Here is a 6,000-nt window from a genome sequence, read left to right as displayed (position 1 = left end):
GCCTGACCCTGAGGATTAACATACTGGATATTATAGGAAAAGAGTGTAACAAGGTCTATTGGGTTATAAGCCAGGGACTATGAAAGAAAACCAACCAATATATAGCATAACACCACAAATACATTCACACTGTTGCACCACCATCACCACAATACAGCTTCAGAACTTTTTCATTATCACAAACGGAAACTCTGTGCCCTTTAAGCAATAACTCCCCAACCTTCCTTCCTCCAGCCTCTGATAACCACCGTTCTACTTTCTGTATCCATGATTTTGACTATCCTAAGTGTCTCATATAAATGGAATCATACATTTGTCCTTTTGTGTCTGGCTTATTTGACACAGCATAATGTTTTCAAGGCTCTTTCACATTGCAGCATGAGTCAGAATTTCCTTCCTTTTTTAAAGCTGAATAATCCTCTATTTTGTGTGTATGTACCATGTATATATTCCAATGTCTATAATACATTTTTTTTATCCATTCATTTGCTGAAGGCTCTTTGGGTTATTTTTACCTTTTGGTTATTGTATATAATACTGCTAAAACATGGGTGCACAAACGTCTCTTTGAGTCACTGCTTTTGATTCTTTTGGGTATTGTATTAGTCCATTTTCATGCTACTAATAAAGACATACTCAAGACTTGGGAAGAAAAAGAGGTTTAATGGACTTACAGTTTCACATGACTGGGGAGGCCTCACAATCATGGTGGAAGACAAGGAGGAGCAAGTCACATCTTACATGGATGGTGGCAGGCAAAGAGTGATAGCTTGTGCAGGGAAACTCCCATTTTTAAAACCATCAGATCTCGTGAGACTTATTCACTACCATGAGAACAGCATGGGAAAGACCTGCCCCCATGATTCAATTACCTCCCACTGGGTTCCTCCCATGACACATGGGAATTGTAGGAGTTACAATTCAAGATGAGATTTGGTTGGGGACACGGCCAGACCATATCAGGTATATACCTAGACATAGAATTGCTGGATCATATGGCAGCTCTCTGTATTGCTTTTTGAAAAACCGCCATTCTGTTTTTCTTTCTTTTTGTTTTTGGAGACAGAGTTTTGCTCTTGTCACCCAAGCTGGAGTGCAATGGCACAATCTTAGCCCACTGCAACCTCCACTTCCGGGGTTCAAGTGATTCTCCTGCCTCAGCCTCCTGAGTAGCTGAGATTACAGGTGTGCACCACCACACCCAGCTAATTTTTATCACCTTAACAATATTAAGTCTTCCAACCCAGGAACACAAGATGTCTTTATACTTATTTATATCTTTAATTTCATTTAGCAATGTTTTGTGATTTTTCAGTGAACAAGTCTCTCTTCTCCTCAGTTAAGTTTATCCCTAAGTATTTTGTTCCTCTTGATGCTATTGTAAATGGAATTGTTTTTTTTTTTTTTTTTTTTTTTTTTGAGGCGGAGTTTCGCTCTTGATACCCAGGCTGGAGTGCAATGGCGCGATCTCGGCTCACCGCAACCTCCGCCTCCTGGGTTCAGGCAATTCTCCTGCCTCAGCCTCCTCAGTAGCTGGGATTACAGGCACGCGCCACCGTGCCCAGCTAATTTTTTGTATTAGTAGAGACGGGGTTTCACCATGTTGACCAGGATGGTCTCGATCTCTTGACCTCGTGATCCACCCGCCTCGGCCTCCCAAAGTGCTGGGATTACAGGCTTGAGCCACCGCGCCCGGCCGGAATTGTTTTCTTAAAAGTGTACATTTTGGCTGGGCACAGTGGCTCATGCCTGTAATCCCAGCACTTTGGGAGGCCGAGGCGGGTGGATCACCTGAGGTCAGGAGTTCAAGACCAGCCTGGACAACATGGTGAAACCCTGTCTCTACTAAAAATACAAAAATTAGCTGGGTATGGTGGTGTGTGCCTATAATCCCAGCTACTCAGGAGACTGAGGCAGGAGAATCACTTGAACTCAGGAGGTGGATGTTGCAGTGAGGTGAGATCATACTACTGCACTCCAGCCTAGACAACAGAGCAAGACTCTGTTGTGCCTGTAATCCCAGCAACTAGAGAGGTTGAAGCAAGAGAATTGCTTGAAGCAGGGAGGCGGAGGTTACAGTGAGCCAAGATCACGCCACTGCACCTCAGCCTGGGCAATAGAGCTTGACTGTCTCAAAAAACATAAAAGAATCAGGCATGTAAGTAAACCAATAGTGGATAGGTGATAGTATAAGTTTTGAAAGGGCACAGATGTGTTATAACAGAGGTAATAACCAAGGCTGTCTGAGATGGATTCTGTCAGGGAAAGTAGCAGAGTAGTGCTGGGATGCCTATGCAAGATTTCAAAAAAAACAAGATGAAAAGGACATTCTAGACAGACCCACGAAGCTTAAAGACACAAAATGAAAACTGATGTTTGGGCAACTAAAAGCAGGCAACATCACTAGTGCGTAAAATTCAAGGCAAGTAATTGATTATGAAGGGAGATGCTGAGTATTTTGGCCTTTGTCATGTAAGTAAAATGGGAATCTATTGAAGAATTTCTCTTTTTTTTTTTCGTGTGTGTGTGTGTGTGTGTGTGTGTGTGTGTGTGTGTGCATGTGTAATTTTTTTCTTTTTAGAGATAGGGTCTCACTATGTTGCCCAGGCTGGTCTCAAACTCCTGGGCTCAAGCAATCCTTCTGTCTCTGCCTCCCAAAGTTCTGGAATTACATGTGTGAACCACAAGGCCCAACCAATTTTCTAGCATTTACTGCATATCACTGTACACAAGGATATACATGTATTTTTAAAAGACACAATTCTGACAGTAGGGCATTCCCTGGATCGAAAGAAAAACATTTAAATAAATAATAACTCAAATAATAACTCAAATAAATAATAACTCATAACTGCTCCTTTTAATATACATCACTAGCAAAATAATGACTTCTATTTATCTTGTTTTATTATTCTTCACTGGGCACACACACAAATGGCTATTTCTAAGACTAGACTGTTGGCCGGGCATGGTGGTGCATGCCTGTAATCCCAGCACTTTGGGAGGCTAAGGCAGGAGGATCGCTTGAGCCAAGAGTTCAAGACCAGCCTCAGCAACATAGTGAGATCCCATCTCTATTTTTTTAAATGTATATTTTCAGTTAAAGTAAATAAATAAACTAAGACTAGACTGTCATGTTTACTATGACAGTTGAGCATGAATACAACTTTTGGTCAATTCATAAAAATTAAATATCACAGACTTCTGCTCCTTTTGATATGGAAGTTGATGAAGAGCCTTCTGGGTTTCTGGCACCAATGCTTATCACTACAACAGCTGTACTTCTAGGTGGATTGGTATTTGTCAAATTTTTGATGCAAATGAATGATGAACACATATGGAATCCATATAGAAAACTTTTTAAGAATAAGGACAAATTACCTTCCTCTTAAAATTTTTTTTCTTCCGTCCTTTGTTGTTTTTTTTTTTTTTTGAGACAGGGTCTTGCTCTGTCACCCAGGCTGCAGTGCAGTGGTGCAATTTGGTTCACTGCAGCCTCGAGCTCCCAGGCTCAGGTGATCCTTCACCCTTGGCCTCCCAAAGTGCTGGGATTACAGGTGTGAGTCACCATGTCTGATCTTAATTTTTTTTTATAAAAACCTGCACAATGAAAAGAACAGAGAATGGATCATAGCAATTCCAATTGCAATGTTCTTTCCCTAGAAACATTTTATTTTATTTATTTTTTGAGGCAGAGTCTCTTGTCGCCAAGGCTGGAGTGAAGTGATGTAATCTCGGCTCACTGCAACCCTGCCTCCCAGGTTCAAGTGATTCTTCTGCCTCACCCTCATGAGTAGTTGGGATTACAGGCATCCGCCACCACACCCAGCTAATTTTTCTATTTTCAATAGAGACAGGGTTTCGCCATGTTGGCTAGACTGGTCTCAAACTCCTGACTTCGAGTGATCCACCTGCCTTGGCCTCCCAGAGTGCTGGGATTACAAGAATGAGCCACTGTGCCCAGCCTATTTTTTTATTTGTTGAGACAGAGTTTCACTCTGTTGCCCAGGCTGGAGTGCAGTGGCGTGATCTCGGCTCACTGCAACCTCTGCCTCCTGGGTTCAAGCGATTCTCCCGTCTCCCAAGTAGCTAGGGTTACAGGCACACACCACCATGCCCAGCTAATTTTTGTATTTTTAGTAGAGATGGGGTTTTGCTATGTTGGCCAGGCTGGTCTTGAACTCCTGACCTCAAGCAATCCACCCACCTTGGCCTCCCAAAGTGCTGGGATTATAGGCGTGAGCCACCACACCCAGCCCCCTAGAAGCATTTTCTATATTTATTATTATTAATAGTTTGATAGAGATAGGGTCTTACTTTGTTGCCCAGACTGCTCTCAAACTCCTGGGCTCAAGCAGTGATCCTCCTGCCTTGGCCTCCCAAAGTGCTGGGATTACAGGCATTAACCACTGTACCAAGCCTAGCAATATTTTGAATAATTCCCAAACGTGCTAACTGAATGGCAGACAGACTTCAGGCATTTCTCTGATTTGCTTTGTTCTTTACAAGTATATTTCCCATTTGTTTTCATCATTGTAAACTAGGAAGACTTGCTTGTCAGCACTTTGTGAGGTTGTTTTTATGTATAAAGGAATAAATTGTGAATAGTAGTGATTTCCAAGCTGTTAGTTTGTGGCTGCTCCAGCTTTTATCTAAAATTATGTTTCTTTTCTGATTTGTTCCCAATGTCATTATGTTAAGGGTATGATAAGGGAAACTTCAACGTTTGACAAAGACTCTCCTTTGACCAAAACCTCAGTCAGGCTCCTGAGTCCTCCCTGCACTAGGCCCGACCTTAGGCTTCTCTCTCTGTCCTTATTGAATCCAATTTGAGCAAGAATCCTGATAAATTGGTTTAGTGAAAATCTTCCACGCTTATATCTGACCAGCCTTCACATTTTATCACCCTGATCTGCCTTTAGCAATAATCCTATCAAGTCGGTTTAGCCAGAAACCCCTTATCCTTCATGTTTCTTCTTAGTAATTTTCCACCCACTCCCACCCTGCTCCTTGGTGATAAATCCTCACTTGTTGGAGTCAGAGTCGAGTGCAATCGCTCTCCCCTACTGTGAGACCCCATTGCAATGGTCCTTATACCTGTCACCATGGCTCCCTTTGAATAAAGTCTGCCTTATTATCTTTAATAGTGTCATGAATAATTTTTCTTTAATAATTTTATTACAAATATTACATTGCAAATTATGTATGTAACTTATGAAAATAGGACAAAAGGCCAGGCATGATGGCTCATGGCTGTAATCTCAGCACTTTGGCAGGCCAAGGTGGGTGGATCATCTGAGCCAAGGAGTTCAAGACCAGCCTGGCCAACATGGCGAAACTCAGTCTCTACTAAAAATACAAAAAATTCACTGAGCATGGTGGTGGGTGCCTGTAATCCCAGCAACTTAGGAGGCTGAGGCAGGAGAATCACTTGAACCCAGGAGGTGGAGGTTGCAATGAGCTGAGATCCCACCATTGCACTCCAGCCTGCGCAATAAGAGCAAAACTCAGTCTCAAAGGAAAAAAAAAAATAGGCCAAAAATGGATGAGATGATTGTTGGAATACCTACTTTGTTGAGTATTTTCTCTGGTGATTATTTTCACTATATATATATATATTACATGGTGCTTTGTAGTAAGATTCTAATGAATGTCATTATCATGTGTGGTCATATCGACATCCACCTTTATGGGGAGAATTTATGATTTCTACTGTTCTTACAACCATCATTGCACACTTAACAGAACCTGAAAGCTAGAAGTGTCCTTGAAAATCATCATCATTTCAGGAAAAAAACAGATGCTGGTAAGATTCGGAGAAAAGGGAACTCTCATACTCTGTGGTTGGAATGCAAATTAGTACAGACACTATGGAGAACAGTATGGAGATTTCTCAAAAACCTAAAAATAGAACTACCATACCATGCAGCAATCCCACTACTGGGCACATAACCAAAGGAAAGGAAATCATGATTTCAAAGGGATACATGCAGCCCCATG

The sequence above is a fragment of the Aotus nancymaae genome, unplaced genomic scaffold, assembly GCF_030222135.1.
Source record: "Aotus nancymaae isolate 86718 unplaced genomic scaffold, 86718_ANA_hifiasm-v0.15.2.pri h1tg000011l, whole genome shotgun sequence".
In the NCBI taxonomy this organism is placed as follows: Eukaryota; Metazoa; Chordata; class Mammalia; order Primates; family Aotidae; genus Aotus; species Aotus nancymaae.
The sequence above is the reverse complement of the archived record's forward strand: the minus strand, read 5'-3'. Positions refer to the sequence as shown.